We start from the raw sequence: 19813 nt of genomic DNA, 5'->3' as shown, positions 1-19813 counted from the left end.
TGTTCTGGTCCATGACTGAGCTGCAGGGTGACAGATTGGAGGGGTGACAGGAAAGCAGTGGGCTTATGGAGGGTGTGTGGTCTGTTGGGCTGGAGGTAGGGGGTGAACTGAACCTGTTGAAGAATATGTTCAGCTCATTAGCTCTGTCCAGACCTCCATCAGGCTGGTCCCCCTTTAACTTGAAGCCGGTGATCTTCTTCATTCCAGACCACACATCCCTCAGGTTATTCTGCTGGAGCTGACTTTCTAACTTCTTCCTGTAGTCCTCCTTGCACTTCTTAGTTTGTGTTTTAAGTTGTTTTTGTGTTGCCCTCAATAACTCCCTGTCTCCATCCCTGAAGGCTTTCTTTTTTATGTTCAGCAGCTTTTTCAGATCACTGGTGATCCAGGGTTTGTTATTGGGGAAGCACCTCACTGTTCTTGTTGGGACGATGCTGTCCACACAGAAGTTTATGTAATCTGTCACACACTCAGTCATGGTGTTGATGTCGTCTCCATGAGCTTCACAGAGGACGTTCCAGTCTGTAGCCTCAAAGCCTCCTCTAAGAGCATCTTCAGCTTCAGCAGACCAGATTTTGATAGTCTTTGTGATGACTGGTTGCTGCTGAACGATGGGCTTGTAGGTGGAGGTGAGAAGAACCAGATTATGGTCAGATCTTCCTAAAGGAGGCAGGGCAGAACAACTGGATCCATTATTCATATTTGCATAAAATAAGTCCAACATCTTATTTTCTCTGGTGGAGCAGCTGACAAACTGCTGGAATGTTGGTAGAGTTGCAGAGAGGGAGACGTTGTTGAAGTCTCCGGAGATCGCCATGAATGAGTTTGGATGCTGTGTTTGTAGCCGAGCAACGACGGAGCTGATGACGTCACAGGCTGTGTCTGGTGCGGTACCAGGTATTATATAAACTGCTACCAGAATAACACAGGTAAACTCTCTGGGTAAATAATATGGACGGAAGCTCACAGCTAACAGTTCCATGTCCCTTGTGCATATCTTCTTCTCCTTGACAGTAACATGTCCAGGATGACACCAACGCTGGTTAACCAGCACTGCAATTCCACCACCCTTTAGCTTTCCGCTGTGTTGTCTACTGCGGTCTGCACGGACCGTTTTAAAGCCCGGTACAGACACATTACAGTCAGGGATGTGTTCATGCAGCCATGTCTCGGTGAAGCACATAATACTGCACTCTCTGTATTCTTTCTGAGACCTTGTTAGCATCTCGAGCTCGTCCGTTTTGTTAGCTAGCGATCTCACATTACCCATCAAAACAGTTCGGAGAAATGGTTTAAATCTCTGTCACTAGCTGTCACTTTCTGAATAAAAAAATTAGTTTGGCCCACGACTTTGCTCCTCTTTTTAATTTTGGCCCTCTGTGAATTTGAGTTTGACATCCCTGTGCTACAGCTACATTTGATTTCCCAGTCCAAATCTCCATCTCTTCATGTGTAGAATATTGACAAAGTAGAAGAAAAATTCAGGCGAAGGGAAAAAAAAGTTTAAATTTCCTTGAGTTTCAACTTCAGTAACTTTATGCTGGTTATATTTACAATACATTTGAAATCTCAAGAGTAAAAATTTAAAGTGTTATCTTTATAAATAGACGAGGGTTTTGAATGTACTTAAAGGAGTTCAAGATCAGCATCTAATTTCATGTGAGTATGCCTTTTTAAGGGCATTTTTGGGGGTGACTGTTACGAGGTTAAAGAAGGAAATAAACAGTAAAAGACAGTTGTTGGGAATTTATTTTTAGTTTCCACTGACACCACTTCGGAAAACTGATTGTTTACAAACAAAAATGTAGAAATAAAATGGTGAAAAGTTAAGAATATTCTAAAATGAAGTGTAAACAGAATTATTCTATAAAATAATTGTACGTCAAGTTGCAATAACTATGGGGCGTTCAAAGAAACTGGATTATAAGAAAGTGTTTATTTGAATAATTCTGGCTCATCAAAATAAGAATTATGTTCCATTGTTGTGGTTAAATGCATGTCTGCTGTGTTACCGTGGTAACTTTATGCTAGGGAACAACTGATAATAATTCAATCCATTAAAATATCAGCCCTTCCTTTCTTTCTCAAATATAAATCGTATTGTATTCAAACCTTGTATGTAAAAAAAATAAGGAAAATCATTTTAAACTTATGTTAAAACAAATCAATTAAAAAATTATAAAAGCAATTACTAGATGAAGTTATGTGCATCTCAAAGAGGTCCGTGAAGATTTAAGGAATGATGATAAATTTTTGTTCAGGTCGGTCTTCAATGAGTCTAGATAAATAAAGATTGAATGAAACATCTTAGGAAACGGTGATAGTTTGAGTTGGACATCTTTGGCTAGAAACTATCTAACACCCCTTATTGAGTTCTAACTAGCACATAACTACAATGTACACAACACACTGCTAACAGATTTGTAAGAAAATCCTCCATCTCTGCAGCTTCTATTTTGTGTGGGCACTCGTGCCCTTTTAATATATTATGTCGTCTAAATAATTTGCCACAAACCTCACAGGGAAGGGGTCTCATTCCTGCATGACTTCTAATATGCCTGTTTAAGCTTGCCTTTTGACTAAATCTTTGTCCATATTCCTCTCAGCTGAACGGTTTGTCTCCTGTGTGGATTCTCATGTGTTGGTTTAAGCTTGTCTTTTGACTAAATCTCTGTCCACATTCATCACATCTGAATGGTTTGTCTCCAGTGTGGATTCTCATGTGTTGGTTTAAGTTTGTCTTTTGACTAAATCTTTGTCCACATTCATCACAGCTGAATGGTTTGTCTCCAGTGTGGATTCTCATGTGTTGGTTTAAACTTGTCTTTTGACTAAATCTTTGTCCACATCCATCACAGCTGAATGGTTTGTCTCCTGTGTGGATTCTCATGTGTTGGTCTAAGCTTGTCTTTTGACTAAATCTTTGTCCACATCTATTACATCTGAATGGTTTCTCTCCTGTGTGGATTCTCATGTGTTGGTTTAAGCCTGTCTTGTGACTAAATCTTTGTCCACATTCATCACAGCTGAATGGTTTGTCTACTGTGTGGATTCTCATGTGTTGGTTTAAGTTTGTCTTTTGACTAAATCTTTGTCCACATTCATCACAGCTGAATGGTTTGTCTCCAGTGTGGATTCTCATGTGTTGGTTTAAGCCTGTCTTTTCACTAAATCTTTGTCCACATTCATCACAGCTGAATGGTTTGTCTCCTGTGTGGATTCTCATGTGTCTGTTTAAGCTTGTCTTTTGACTAAATCTTTGTCCACATTCACAACAACTGAATGGTTTGTCTCCTGTGTGGATTCTCATGTGTTGTTTTAAGCCTGTCTTGTGACTAAATCTTTGTCCACATTCATCACAGCTGAATGGTTTGTCTCCTGTGTGGATTCTCATGTGTTGGTTTAAGTTTGCCTTTAGACTAAATCTTTGTCCACATTCATCACAGCTGAATGGTTTGTGTCCTGTGTGGATTCTCATGTGTCTGTTTAAGTTTGTCTTTAGACTAAATCTATGTCCACATTCATCACATCTGAATGGTTTGTCTCCTGTGTGGATTCTCATGTGTTGGTTTAAGCTTGTCCTTTGACTAAATCTATGTCCACACTCATCACAGCTGAAAGGTTTGTCTCCTGTGTGGATTCTCATGTGTCTGTTTAAGTTTGTCTTCTGATTAAATCTTTGTCCACATTCATCACAGCTGAACGGTCTGACTCCTGTGTGGATTCCGATGTGCATTGTAAGATTTACTTCATGAAGACAAGTTTTACCACAGATCTCACATCTGACAGTTATTTTGTCTGAGTGAGCTTTTTTTTGCAAAGTGACACCTTGCAACATTTTTAAACATTTCTCACTCTTCAAACAGCTGAAAGAACTTTTAGTTAAGCATCTCTGATGAGGTCTCTGGGAGGGCAACTCTTCACCACACTCAGAGCTGAGTGACTCCATGGCAGCGTTACACTCCACATCGCTGTTTTCATGTGACCCATGTGCCCTGCTGTCATTCCAGTCTTTATCACCACCCTCCTGGGAGGGCAACTCTTCACCACACTCAGAGCTGAGTGACTCCATGGCAGCGTTACACTCCACATCGCTGTTTTCATGTGACCCATGTGCCCTGCTGTCATTCCAGTCTTTATCACCACCCTCCATTTCAGTTCCAAATTCTGACAAAGAGTCTGTGAAATTCTGTGAAGAGTCTGAAACCTTTTTGTCATTATTTGGTTGAAAATACATTTTTGGGTCTGGATTACTTCTTAGTTCTGCTCTTGTTCATCAGGTTCTGATCTAATCTGTTCAGCATGGTTGTTGATCAGAACTTCTACCTCTGCGTTGCCTTTAGTTTGGGTTTGATGAAGGTGAGCTGATAAAACCAAGGTTGATATTCTTTTTCATAATCTTCACTCTTCACAGTAGCTACCATCACCATCATCAACTGTTCTCCATCCTGGCTGGTCATACTTCTTCTGGTTCCTCAAGGTCCTGCTTGTCCAGACTCCATTTATAAGGAACTCCCTCTATAATCACCAACTGCTGCTGCACATCTTCAGGAAACCCTGAAATAAAATAAAAAAAACAGATTAAACTAGATTTCAGACCTAAATTCATAGCTATGTCAATAACTTTTAGTTAAATTTTATAAAAATCCCCCAAAGACATTTTCAAAACTGACCGGCTCATCCAATGTTGTAGCTTATTTGTATAACTTAAATAGTTGAGCAGTAGGATTGACTGTACAGGAAAGGGGATATGTTGAAGTCCAGTGTTTTACTTGTCACATTCAGGCTTATTACAGCACAGAAGGACAATAGGTACAAACAATATTTACATCCACTTGGCGTTGGAATGTAAATGTGTGTGGTGTGAAATTCAATAAAGAAGGAATAATATTTACATCAATTACAAATACAAATCTGCACGATGAACCCTGATCACGTGGCTAAATACAGGTAAACATGTTTAAGGTAAATCTGCCTGTTCGGTTAACTTCCCTTTAATACTTGAACACAAAAAAATAGTGCCATTTAGTGGATGAATGAATAAGTATGCCTTAGAAGCCACATGGCGAGCTGGAATCTCGTCTCCACAAGAAAAAAACCCAATAAAGTCCTGAATATCTTTCTCATGTAATAACGCTCTAAACTCAAATAGACTTGTCCGTCCATCCATCCATCTTCTACCGCATATCCGAGGTTGGTTCGCAGGGGCAGCAGCCTTAGCAGGGAAACCCAGACTTCCCTCTCCCCAGCCACAATTGCAAACTCTGCAGGGGGATCCCAAGGAGATCCCAGGCCAGACGAGAGATATAATCCCTCCAGCGTGTCCTGGGTCTCCTCCAAAGAGACGTGCCTGAAGCACCTCACCAGGAGGCATCCTTACCAGATGCCTGAGCCACATCAACTGGCTCCTCTTGATGCGGAGGAGCAGCGGCTCTACTCTGAGCCTCTCCAGGATGACCAAGCTTCTCACCCTATCTCTAAGGGAGAGCCCGGCCACCCTGCGGAGGAAACTCATTTCAGCCGCCTGTATACAAGATCTCCTTCTTTTAGACATGACCCATAGCTCATGACCACAGGTTAGGGTAGGAACATAGATCGACTGGTAAATCGAGAGCTTTGTCTTGTGGCTCAGCTCCTTCTTCACCACAACGGACCGATGCAGAGTCCGCATGACTGCAGACACCGCATCAATCGGTCTGACAATCTCACACTCCATTTCTTCCCTCACTCGTGAACAAGATTCTGAGACAGTTAAACTCCTCCACTTGAGGCAGGATCACACTCGGCTGCGAATTGCTCTAGTGAGAGCTAGAGATCACGACAAGATGAAGCCAACAGGACCACGTCATCCACAAAAAGCAGAGACCCAATCTTGAGGCCACCAAAACAGATCCCCTCAACACCCCGGCTGCGCCCAGAAATTCTGTCCATTTACGTTATGAACAGAATCAGTGATAAAGGGCAGTCTGGGTGGAGTCCAACCCTCACTGGAAACGAATCTGACTTACTGCCAACAATGCAGACGGCAGGGACTTAACAGCTTGCACAAGGGGCTCCAGCACCCCATACTCCTGGAGTATGCCCCAAAGGAGTCCCCAGGGGACATGGTCGAACACCTTCGCCAGGTTCACAAAGCACATGTAGACTGGTTGGAAAAACTCCCTGGGATTACCGCCACCACAGGCACCAACAACCTTCCAGCCAGAGCTCTGGCTGGCCACCTCAACAATAAGGGCACGGAACACAGAACACTCAGACTCAATGTCCCCAGCCTCACTCGGAACATGGTTGAAGCTCTGCGGAAGGTGGGAGTTGAAGCTCGCTCTGACAGGGGACTCAGCCAGACGTTCCCAGCAGACCCTCACAACACGTTTGGGCCTGCCAGATCTGACCGGATTCCTCCCCCACCACCTGAGCCAACTCACCACCAGGTGGTGATCAGTTGAAGCTCCGCCCCCCTCTTCACCCGAGTGTCCAAGGCATGTGGCCGCTGGTCCGATGATACGATTACAAAATCGATCATCGAACTGCAGCCAGGGGAGTCCTGATGCCAGGTGTACATTTGGACTCTCTTATGTTCGAACATGGTGTTCAATATCCACAATCCATGACAAGCACAGAAATCCAATACAAAAAAACACCATTTGGGTACTGGGGGGGACCATACCTCCCAATCACTCCCCTCAACATCTCACTGTCATTATCCACGTGAGCATTTAAGTCCTCCAGCAGAACAAGGGAGTCCCCAGAGGGAGCAACCTCCAAGGACTCCAGAAAGGGTGGGTACTCTGGACTGCTGTTCAGTGCATGGGGGTCTGTTACTACAATCAAGGACCATGTTTCAGCTAAACACAAGCTATAAGTAGAACTGAATGACTCAAAAAACATAATGTTAGTGTGTGAGCAGCTATCAAACTGAAAGAATCTACCCACAATTACTTTATCTGAACACTACCAGCAGGTAACACCTACGTAAATATGACTAGTTAGCTATCAAAACTGTAGACCGAAATTGCGACAGTATATTGCATTATACTGGAGCTGTGGCTTTTGATAAATACTGTGCATTGAGTAACGTTTTTCTATGTTTTGTAATTTTCATGAAACAATTGAAGCAGATTGGGGATGCTACTAACATGATGACCATGCCAAAAATTTCCCAGTGATAAGCTACGTGAAACAACTGAACTAGATGGGGGATGCTACTATCGTGATGATCAGACTAAAAACGTGTAAATTTCATTCATTCATTCATTCATTTTCTGAACCGGAAGCTGGAGCCTATCCCAGCTGGCTTTGGGCGAAAGGGAGGGTACACCCTGGACAGCTCGCCAGTCCATCGCAGGGCCACAGAGAGACGAACAACCACTCACGCTTACACTCACGGCTAGGGGCAATTTAGAGTAACCAATTAACCTAACATCATGTCTTTGGACGGTGGGAGGAAGCCAGAGTACCCGGAGGCCAGGGATCGAACCAGTGACCTTCTTACTATGAGGCCACAGTGCTAACTACTGTGCCACAGTGCAACCCTGTAAAATAGAATTAATTATTTTGGCTTGACATGAAAAACTTTGCAATTTACATCCCACTCTGTAATCCAGAGCGGGATCAGTGGCAGATTTGGCTGTTCATTGTGACTGTGTAGGTGGAGTCGTGCAGGTGTCCTCTCCGCCCCTCTGACTGGCTGCAGCTGCAGTCAACCAAGTGCTATAGGACAAGGAGAGACTCTCGTTCATGACAATAACTTTACAATATGCGCTTTAAAGTCAGTCACCAAAACACCAGGAAAGTCTCCAATAACTCCAGTAAAAGTCGCTAGATTTGTCGCTAGTCGCTTCTCACAAAAAAAGTTGCCAGATTTAGCGAGAAAGTCGCCAAGTGGGCAACTGTGGCTACACTCTGCCTCTCATGACGTAGCACATAGCTGAAGTTATGTACGTAACGAGGTGCGCTTGCTTTAACTCTCTGTGCAAAGCGGTGCAGAGTCGAGGAGGAGGGAGGAAACCCCGCCAACAGCTAAAAACACCTGCGTGATAACAGGATACTCGAATATGACAAACATAGGCATTTTCTATATCGCACAGGGTACTAGCCACGATATCTCCAGTATATTCGATATATCGCCCAGCCCTAGACTGAACAGACATGGCCATAGTGTATCATATTCTTAAGTAGAAGAAATTGAAATAGCCTATTGTCTTCGCAAGCAGCCAGCGATGATACCATCTCACTACCACAAAACATCAAGCCTGGTCTGTTCACAATATTTGCATGTGACAATATAGACAGATTAGAGGAAAAAAATCTGTGGTAAATTGGCATCCATCCATTTTCTGCCGCTTATCTGGGGTCGGGTCGCAGGGGCAGCAGGCAAACAAGGGAAGCCCAGACTTCCCTCTTCCCAGCCACATTTGCCAGCTCTTCAAGGGGATCCCAGGGTATTCCCAGATCAGCCTGGGTCTTCCCTGGGGTCTCCTCCTGCAAGGACGTGCCTGGAACACTTTACCAGGGAGACGTCCAGGAGGCATCCTAACTGGGTGCCTGAGCCACTTCAATTGGTTCCTCAGCTTCATTCTGAGCCTCTCTATGATGACCAAGCTTCTCATCCTAACTTTAAGGGAGAGCCCAGCCACCTTGCAGAGGAAACATTTCAATTGCATGTTCTCGCGATCTTGTTCTTTCGGTCACTACCTACAGCTCTTGACAATCCGAAACAGACAATTTTCCAGCAAATATCTTGGACGGGATATTTTAAGCATATATGAGAATTAGGCAGGACTTGTTTCTACAGCCTACTACAGCCTTGACTGAGTTAAACAACCTCAATGGACATGAACACATTGACTCTTCTCTCCTTTAAAATGTGTATTTATTAACAAGTTGCACCTATTTACAAAATGCAGACAGGGCAAAAACTAACCCACTCAGGAATCTGTGTGAACAATCAGTAAAAATGGAAAGTAGCAAATAAAAAATGTTCATTGACATGGACATAAACATAGTACATAGCACAACTATGTAGTACATAACATAGTAACACTTAGTAGAGTTTTATAAGTGTAAGATGTGAGTACTCCAACCACTTATGAATGGAGAACAACTTGGAAATGAAGCCCCGTCTCCTGTTGTTATACAAGGTCCTGGGAAAAAACTACAGGTGTGGCTGTTCTGGGCCATCTGCCTATGACTGGGATATGTCTGGAATGACAGAGAAAAGCAGTCATAATAAAAGTCTGACAGGACCTTCTTCTAGAAATGAGCTGCTAAACATCAATTCTACCATCAGGACATCATTCTTACCTGCTGGGTCATGAATAGGTCCACCATCTGGAGGCATGGGCTTGTCGGGATCAAGCTGTTCTGATCCCATTCCTGAAGGAGGGTTACAAAATAATGAAAATAAGTTATATCAGGCATTTCATGCTTTTTTAGAGGGGATCAGAGTTGTGTAGAGACGATAAGAGAGACAAAAAGAGGGGGAAGATATGCAACATTTACTTCATTTATAACTATTTCTCAGCAACAGCACTCAGAGCTCTCTCTTGCTGAATGGATACAGGTAAGAATTATATTTCACATGAGAAGTTCTTGTCAACATCGCATCACACTTAACACTAAACTAAAGATAAAGCTGGAGTAATAAACAATCGACAGTTATGGAAGAAACACAAGAACTGTCTGATATTGATATGGATAAATAAATCTAGTTCAACTGACATCCTCAGAAATCAGGGAAGTGGCTTGATTTAGGTTACCTTCAGCAGACTTTCTCTCTGGCTGCTTATCTGTATCCCTGTGCTGATCTCCTGAAACTGTCTCTTAGCAAAGTATGAATATCCTTTGAGTGCTTTATCTTCATTGTCTCCAAACTGATGTAACATTAGCACACAGTGACAACTTCAATCATGATGCTTTTACACCAACTTCTGTAAATGTTAGCTGACTTGGCAGTGGCATTCAACCAGCTAATGTAAACTAGCATTAAAGACAAGTTTTCAATGTTAAAAACATTCTCCATCTAACACAGATACAGCTGATATCACGATTATCTAGCTAACCTCAACAAGCATTAAACTTGTGAATGGATTGATTTAATGACCAGGCATGGTCATTGTATTGGTAGCATTAGCCCAAACAAAGCCTTCGTCACATTGCCCATGAAACAGGAAAGGATTTTGTTATTCGTTTTGGGTCACTTACATCTACATGTCAGCGCAAGCCATCAACCCAGTAATTATTTAAACAACTCTGAGAATTGGCATAAAAACATTTAACTCAAGTGATCGTTAATTTATCATATACTTACTGATGACTCTCTTGTTGAGCTGCAGCTGCTTGCGTCCGTCCTACTACCTCAATGAATAGCATTCTTTGATCTTCATGCTTCGGCGTCCAGCCTCTAAGTACCTTTTGGTAGGACCCTACATGAGGTGTCCTCTGCGCGCCTGATTAAAATACACATTTATTTCTGTTTTTATTTGCTTTTGAAATATTTGGACATCTAAATATAACACTATGCTGTGCCACGTTAACAGTAAAAATACAATATTTCCAGGGATGGCCAGTGGAGTGGGCAGCTTTTGGTTCGAGGTGGCACTGGCCACCCCTGGCCACCACTTGGGGCGTCCTTGACTTTTATCCAAAACTCTTATAAGCCTTCTAACCATGACCAAAACACTAATATCATAGAAACAATTTAAGATCTGAAAGCAGCAAGTAAAAATGATCACAGAAAAAGTTAGAAAAAAAAATTACCCTTTGAGGAAATTCTTACAAGCATTAAAGAGCTTAAAAACAATAAATCCACTAGTATCAATAGCTTAACATCTGAATTTTAGAAAACCTTTGACAAAGAAATTGCAATATTTCTCCAAGCTGTCTATAATGAAGCCTTTGACATTGAAGAATTGCTACCATCATTACAGCAAGGACTACTCACTCTCATTCCTAAACCAAATAAATACATCTTATTGGCTGATAACTGGAGCCCAATTATTCTCTTAAAGCTGGGGTGGGTAATGTTCCTCAGGCACATTTTTATTTTACTATGGGTGAAGTGGTTCCTACTCCTGATAGTAGTCTATACATTCTGTAATCATGAACAATAAGAAATATAGTTAGACCCCTCAGTTTACTGTAAATCTGTAAAAACTCTGACCAATCCAAACGTTCCGACCCAAATGGAGTTGTTCATTTCTTATATTTTGTAGCTTCTTCTCCCGGCTCCCCTCCTCCCCCTCCAGCAGCGCATACCTGATAGCCACACCCTGCATATAAACAGCGTGTTAGGATGAAAATACAAAGTAGTGAAGAAGAAACTCGGAAGGCAAACATGGCTGAGAAAATGCAGGAAGGATTTCCCGACCCGGCTCGGTTTATTTGCCTCCTCCCGCTAAACAGCCGAGAAAGAGAAAATCGTTGGTGGAAAAAGCTGCGAATAAAAAAAGCCTCGGATCACGCAAGGAGCAGAACCAGAGGGGGAGGAGCCAAGGACAGGTAGAGGAGCCAAGACAGGGCGCTACCTTCACATCTTGCTCACTCCCCAACATTACCTACCCCAGCTTTAAACAACAATTATAAAATTATTGCCTTAGTTTTGGCAACACTTCAAATCTGGCCTAAATTAAATCATTTACCAATCACAGAGTGAGCTCATGCCTGATCGCCACATTTCTAACAATATCCATTATTATATCTGTTGTTCCACAATGGTGGAACGATCTCCCAAACTCTGTCCACTCTGCAGAGTCCCTGTCTACTTTTAAGACCCAGCTGAAGACTCAGCTCTTCAAGGAGAACTTCAACACTTAGTATAGCTGTATTTATTGGAAAGTTGGAGAACTTAGCCCAGTTCTTTGCAACAAACTTCATGGTATTAATTCTTTGTATTTTTACATAGGTGATATTATGTAGTGGGAAGGGAGTAAACAAAAAACACAAACAAAAAAAAAAAAAAAAAAAAAAAAAAGCCTGTAGCACTTCATGGAAGGACCTATGTCCAACTGGACAGTCCACCAGCATCTTCCTACGATGTCCTCTACTGTTTGATTTTGTGCTTGTATTGTTCTCACTCATATCTAAGTTGCTTTGGATAAAAGTTTCTGCTAAATGACTGTAGAATAGAACAGAATCCGTCCTGTCATCGACCTGTTCAACTATAAAAATCTGATTGATGGTTCCCCATTAATTCTTTTTTATATATTTTCAAGAAGCCTTCAATACTGTTCCTCATAATTTCATCTTTGACACACTTGAATTCTTCAAATTTGATAACTTTCTAAAAATGTGACATGATAACAATTCCAGTTTGGTCAAACTTCTTCAGGGTCCATCACCCAGGTTTGAAGAGAAAGGAGGCATCCACCACTCTCTCCTTAACTTTTTCTAATTGCGGGTGAAATTCTGAATCTGATTATCACTCAGCATTCCCTCTAAAGGCGTCCCTTTTAATGACAAACAAATTAAAATATCTCAAATGGCTGACACTACTCTTATCTTAGAAAGCCAAACTGAAGTCTCATTTGCCCCGTCTGAAGCTGAAAAGTTCTCTGAAGCATCTGGTCTCAATGTAAATCTGAATAAATGTGATATACTTTCTCTTAAAGATATTTTGCACACTTATATCTGTGCTACTCAAGTTAAAAAAATTTCAAAAGCTTAGACATCACAATATCCAGTGATTGTAATTAATAAATGACAATTTAAACCCAACAATTTCTTCAATACAAAAGAAATTTAATTCCTGGTTTGTCAGAGACATTTTCTCGAGTACCGTAAAGTAAAACTGAAGGTCATTCTGAAATCTTTTCTGTGTTCTCCTCTATTGAAGGAAACAACAAAAATAATTTTAACAAGCTTTTATTTGAACAAACAAACCTCACTAAATCTAAAAAGGTCAGCATGCCCAAATGCTGTCGGTAAACTTCCTATTCAGTTATCAAATTTCCATAAACAGGTTTTATTATGTTGGTCTCTTCTTTACAAACACAACTATTCCCACATAGATGTTTTCTATGGAACAATGCCTGTATCAGAAACAAAGATAAGTTATTTTCTATAAACATTGGTTTCACAACATCCTGCTTGGAAGGCAACTCTTTGATAACAATGGTCAATTATATTCATTTGATGAATTTAGGAGCAAATACAGTGTTCCTATACCTTAAGATGAATGTTGCACTGTTATTAATGCCCTCCCATCATGTATCATGGCACCATTGTGTTGCGAACCAAATATACATAGCTCTTTTAATAGAACCAACTACAGTGTTAAAGTAGATGGAGTTTCCATTTTTGATTAGAAATTTAACCATGCTTTCATAAAAAAAACTCCTTACTACCAAAACTACTACACCTACTACATACAGATGGCTAGAACAGACACTACATGGTAAAACGTGAAACTCTATATTTACTCTTCCTTACAAATTAGTTCTGCCCAACAAGGTTAAAGAACTTCTCTTCAAAATTGTACAGAAATAGTATCCTGTTAATGGTCTCATTTATAAATACATACCTGGTTTACATGATAAATGCAGCTTTTGCCAACATGACTCTGAAACTGTAGAGCACTTACTCTTTCCATGTGTGCATGTCTCCAATTTCTGGCTTGACTTTCAATTAGATCTTAAATATTTGGGTAAGGATTTGTTTTTAATTGAGTCTGACTTGCTATTTATTTTTAGAAATTGTAATTCCACCCAAAATGAGTCACATATCATCCATTTGCACCTTATTTTGGCAAACTTTTACATTCATAAAATGAAATTTTTGAAAAATTGCCTCTTTTTCTCTGGTTAAAAAATCTGATCTACGTACTTATTTCAAGATAATCCAAATATTGAACTGTAATTTGCTAAAGCTTACTAAAAACTTTACATCTGTGCAAACTTTATCAATACATCACAGTTTAAATCCTCTTGTAATTTGTATATGTATCGTTAAATTTCTCTTTCCACCTTTAATGTTCTTTTGTTCTTATCAATGACCATCTTCATGATTGCATTCTGCATTAATTTGTTTATGTTCTATAGTGTTTTCATCTTTCTGAAAGAGTTTTCTTCTCCACGCGGCTCTTGTTTTCTGTGGAGCTAAATACCAGTGCAGCGCTACCTCTGGTGGGAATGGGGAGATATTATTCTAATGGTTTGGAGCGTGGGACCAAAGTGCAGCGTGAAGGTGATCTCTGTCTGCGTGGATACACCCCACTACAACTGGACCAAGTCCCCAAGTCTAGCGGACTATCCTCATGTAAATGCAGCCTTAAACTATGAAAGCAAACCTTTTTAAAGCAAGGATGTAAAGTGTCCCCTCCTCTCCTGACGAGGCTTCCCTCCATTAAAACAAACGTCCTTCTCTAATCCTTCTTCTGTGGCCTCGTTTCTCTGCAGAGGACACAAACCAACTTTAGTCGCTAGAAAACCAACATCGGACTCACCTGCTGGACTTTAAAGTAAGCTATCAATTAAATAACGTTACAGAAAATACCTTGCGAGAAAATGAAGCGGATTCTCCAGATCTGTTGTCTTCCTCTTCCTGCTGCTGCTGCTGCTTCTTCCTCTTCATTTCCGGCAGGCTGAACGCCGTCAGGCGTGTTGCTGCCCCCCACAGTCTATCAGTGGAACTGCATCAAGGACAAATCCTCCGATGTAGACTGGAAGAGGAGACTAAATCAATAACTACCGGAATTGTTACACCCTGGTGCCCCAGATGGATTTGAATTCTGGACTTCTGCAATTCTGGAAAGGGATTATATGAAGAAAGACACTCAGACATGATGTCTGACCTGCAGCAGCACTGACGTGATTGAAGCTTTGTGTGTGTGTGTGTGTGTGTGTGTGTGTGTGTGTGTGTGTGTGTGTGTGTGTGTGTGTGTGTGTGTGTGTGTGTGTGTGTAATTTTGTAAGAAACCTCTTTAATTTTATTGTTAAGAAAAAACATTTCATTCATCAACCACGCCTTTTTCCATTCAATATAATGAAAGAGAGATGCCCAAACACACGTTCCTTGGGATAGCTGTAAAAACAATATTATATTCCTTTGGTGGGACTGTTATGTCAAATTTAGATGTAAATTCTTCATGAGGTAACAGTTTACCATCCGCTTTCATAAGTTGTGAGTCCAAGACTATTCCATTATTTACCCAGTTTTTGTTATATAAGGATTTTATTTTTTATTAAGAATGCACCTGTTATTCCAAATGTAATAGTTTGTCGGTAAGAAATTATGTTTGTACAGTAACTTCCTTGCTAGCAGAGCTGGCTTGTGAAAGTTACCTGATTTTATAGGTGATTTATCAGGATTATAATCACACTTTAACAAGAAATTGAGTCCTCCAACTGAATCAAAAATGAATTTAGGGAAAGCATTCCACATGCTATCTTCCTCTTGAATTAATTTAGTCAACCATTTAACTTTAAATGTATTATTTAGGGTTTCAAAACTTAAGACACCCAATTTGTCTTGTGTTACATAATATCTCTTTTTTTAGAAAATGATCTTTATTTCTCCAGATGAAGTTGAATAGAATCTTATGTCGTTTCTTATACGTAGTAGTCAGCAGTCCTTTCTTTTTTTCTTTTTTTTGTCTTGTCCAGCATTTAAGCAGCAGACTGATGTTCTGGATGTTCTGCTGAGCAAATTTATTTTGCCAAGGGGAACATTTATAGATGTAATGATCCCCTTGTATTTCTTGATTCTTATTTTATTTTCCTATTTGTTTTGGATAATTGTTTGTATTACAGAGTCTATGCTGTTGGACCTGACCGGAAAGGACAGAAAAGGGGCAGAAAGAGAACAGAAAAGAGAACAGAGAAAACAAAAGAAGAGATCAACGCATACATGTATCTGAACATACATACCCACCTACATATATATGTATATACACTCGTACACACACACACACACACATATATATATTTATTTTTATATATATATATATAGAGAGAGAGAGAGAGAGAGAGAGAGAGAGAGAGTAGCCGGCATTCCTAGAGCCAGAGACACATCAGCAGCTCGTGATATTTTCAATTCTCAATTTGTCTTTTTTTTTTTTTTTTTGGTTCGGGGATCAATTTAATAAGGCGTTGTTGAAGGGTGGGTGGTAATTCTCCATTGTCTGTGGCTTCTTTAAAAACCGCCACTAAGAACGGGGCTAAATGCTTCCTGAATGTCTTATAAAATTTATGAGACCATCACTACCAGGCAACTTGTCTTTAAGGGAGCCAATTCACTTTTAAACCTCTGTTAAATTGATTTTCTGATCACAAGCTAATTTAAATCCTTCATCGATACCGCTAATATCTTTTTTGATACCTTTAACAAACGCATCAATGCTTTCGTCACTTTCAGAATCAGAGGCATATAGCTTCTTATAAAAGTCAGTAACATGCTGGGATATAGTAACGCTGGTTACTTCTGACCAACCAGTGAGTAGTGGACAAAATGCACAGTCAGAATTAGGCTTAAAAGGTTACGTTTTATTACAAAGATGGTTTAAAATTAAACTAAAAAAAATAGGCAAATGTCCTTCAGTGTTGGTGTGCCAGTAGGCAAACTGGGGAGAGTCAATGGAGGAGGTTGGGCCTGTTATGCAGCTCATATCCACGTGGCAAAGCCTTACATCAGGCTAGCAGTAGCTAAGCGAAGTCTGTCAGCCAATGAACCACCAACTCAGACCTCTGCCATTCCTCCTCCTGAGCAGAACCTGCAGGTCTCCCTCTGAGCCCACCTGGACACACTTCACCAAGCCACAGAGAGCCAGAATGTTGTGTGTCTGCCTCTTAAATAGGACAGTGATTTACTAGCAGATGGGGAACACCTGGTTCACCACACCCACACACAGTTCCACAGCAACCACACAAAAACAAAATGGTGATACAGTTCTACCACGTTACAATATGACCTTTTGATCTTCACATATATGGTCATCAGTTTTGAGTTTAGAGAGGGAAGATAATTCAAAATTCCTTTTTTACAAATTACAAAGTATTTTGTCCATTTTTCTCCTTGTTCCAACCATTTCCTTCTAGACCTGATAAAAGCCCCTCTGGCTTTTTCTTCATAAATTCTGTCTAATTCAAGTTGTCATGCTGCAGAAAGATTTACCTTATCAGACAACTCTAATATTTTGGTAATCATTTGAGATTCCTCGCTAACTTCCTAATTTCAAATTTCATTAACTCCCAATGATTACCATAATTATTTATTGTTTTAGCTTGTTGCCAGTGTTTTTCAATGATAACTTGTGTTTCCTTCTTAAATTGTTTATTTTGTAATAGCGTTTTATTTAACTTCCAATAATCTCGACTGAAATTGTTTTTACATTGAGCCATGTTGATTTTGATAGTAACGGCTTGGTGGTCAGTAAAAACTGCAGGCTCTATTAGAACTGGATCCACACTATTCTCAATGTCTGAGGAGATTAACCAGAAGTCTAGCCAAGATTGCTTAGATTTATCCTTGTTTGACCAGGTGTATGAATTTTGATTTGGGTTTTTGTGTCTTCAGATATCAATAAGGTCCATTCTACTACAGATATTATTCAGTTCACACACTGATTTGGGCTTAGGCGGCCATCTGTCCATCGAATTATCCAAAACTGTGTTAAAATTCCCCATAAAATCTGGGCAGTCAGAAATGATAATAACAGCTGATTTATTTTATCTTCAATTGTAGAAAATAGAATTTTGTTGTTTTGTTTAACATTGGAGGCATAAATATTAATGATGATAAATTGGGATTGATCAATATCGACTACAAGAATTATCCATCTACCATTATCGTCTGAGAGATGCTTAATGATATTACCTTTAAATTTCCCTTGTAATATAGCTACCCCTGCCGGTCTGTTACTCCCAAATGAGAACCACAGGTTCTTCCCCCACTGACTTCTCCAAAATGAAACATCTTCTTCTGAAGCATGGCTTTCCTGTATAAAATAGAAATCAGCACCTTTGTTTTGACAATACAAAAAAAGACATTTTCTTTTTAACAAGTTTTTGACACCCCTGACATTAACAGTAAGCACAGAAATTGACATGATGAACACAAACAACCAAAAACAATCTTCTCTTTGATCAAATATAAACTTCTGTACTCTAATGTTAATTGAATTGCAGGAATTACTGAACTAATTTACTTCCCATGCCAGAATACTGTGTACTATATAACTCAATACGATATAACTTGAACATAAACTCCAGAGTTTAACAGGACACTATCAGTTCGGATAACACTTCATCTTATTTATCATTTGACTTCTTTACCATTCACAAAGGCCCTATTTCCCACAAAGAAAGCCTTATCACCCTTCTTCCTGGCTGCTTCCACCGCTGGCCACAGACGAATGCGAGTGGCTCGGTTTGTAAGATCCTCTTTAAAGTGGAGCCGGTTGTTCTTCAGGTAGTTGTTTGCCTTGGACGGCTTCCACAGTACATCCCTTGCCTTTCTTGAGATGAACCTGATGATCACTGGGCGTGGGGGCTGATCCTGGCCTCCTTCCTTGGGCCTCCCGATTCTGTGAACTGTATCCACTGCAGAAACAACCGACTCAGCCTCCCTGACAGGAAACACAGCTCGATAGATATCCTTGACTTGTGATCTGATGTTATCTTCACCTTTTTCAGGGACACCGTGCAGACGCAGGTTTTTCCGTTTCATTTACCTTCTGCTCCATCTCGTCTACTTTCTTCTGAAGCACTTCACACGTCTTTTTAAGAGCTACGTTTTGGGTTTTTAAATCAACGATTTCTTGGTGGCAGAAGTCCAGAGACTTTTTCAGGCCATCAATTTTCATGGTGTTGTAATGAACGGCTTTGTCTGTTTTATCTGCCCTTTCATTTATCTTCTCGGTGACAGCTGAAATGATTGTGTTTTGTAGCTCGTAAAGTGAAAGCTCAATTTGTGAGTCAGTTCCCCCACCTTTGTCTCTACTCTTTTTAGCAGGGTGCTTCACGGGTGTGTTTGGCGTGGAAATACAGTCTCAAGAATGCATATCTTTGATGTTACGTTTTTCCTTGAGGGTTGCAGTTTCCATTTGTGTCTATGCTCTGAGTTTTCCATCGTTAGCTTGTTGCTAAATCTGTATCCACAAATGGGGATGCAAATAGCAAAAAATGGGTTTTCTTCTTCTTCTTTCAATCTGTCTTTTAACAGTTACCTTAGTCCAGTGATTTCCAAACTTTTTCTGCATGGCCCCCTTTTTGTCAAAGACAATAATGTTGAGCCCCTCCTCCCATCACATGAACCGAAGAAACATACTAAGAAATGCCTCTTTAGTTTTAGTGGCTGCATTGTAGGTACCTATAATTAAAACTGTATCAGCATTATTATCCATTTTTCTGCTTTAGTGTGAAACATTTTAAACCAGGAATCTCTGCAAACTACTTTAGGTGAGTCAAGTTTTGTATGAGATGATGCTGCTTTAGTAAAACAACTCTGCTTATATATATTAGTTGTTAGTAGTTTATTTCTAACCTGCAGGGTTTTCTTTGTGTTGAAGAAGTACCCAAGTAACAGTGGTGTAACTTGTTTGGCTTCATACTTCATTATATTACATGATATTTTGGTACATGCAAAAAACTGTGGTGTCATTATTACCCACCATTGATTATTACTCTTACTGGTCAAGCAGGGACAGTGTTAAATATTACAGCAGCAGTCCATCATAGCTTGTTCTCTTTTTTTTTATTACTTGAAGTCTAAAACTGGCAAGGTGGAGTCCACATGAAGCCACAACAACAGTGTGCTGATGCTGCAAAAGAAGAAGAAGACAGAAAGAGACGCAGAGTTCATCCTGTTGTAGGAAAGAGGA

General features: G+C 40.3%; 1 long non-coding RNA gene across 1 annotated transcript; it reads right to left on the bottom strand.

Annotated features, from left to right (window-relative positions):
* Positions 1–1677: 1677 nt before the first annotated feature.
* On the bottom strand, positions 1678–14533 carry LOC306771015. The gene is made up of 3 exons (XR_013771751.1): positions 14491–14533; positions 14285–14387; positions 1678–4557 (listed from the first exon to the last, which is right to left on the bottom strand). It is a non-coding gene; the product is annotated as an uncharacterized lncRNA (long non-coding RNA).
* Positions 14534–19813: the final 5280 nt, after the last annotated feature.

The sequence above is a fragment of the Telmatherina bonti genome, assembly GCF_933228915.1.
Source record: "Telmatherina bonti genome assembly, chromosome: 20".
NCBI lineage: Eukaryota > Metazoa > Chordata > Actinopteri > Atheriniformes > Telmatherinidae > Telmatherina > Telmatherina bonti.
The sequence above is the reverse complement of the archived record's forward strand: the minus strand, read 5'-3'. Positions and strand labels throughout refer to the sequence as shown.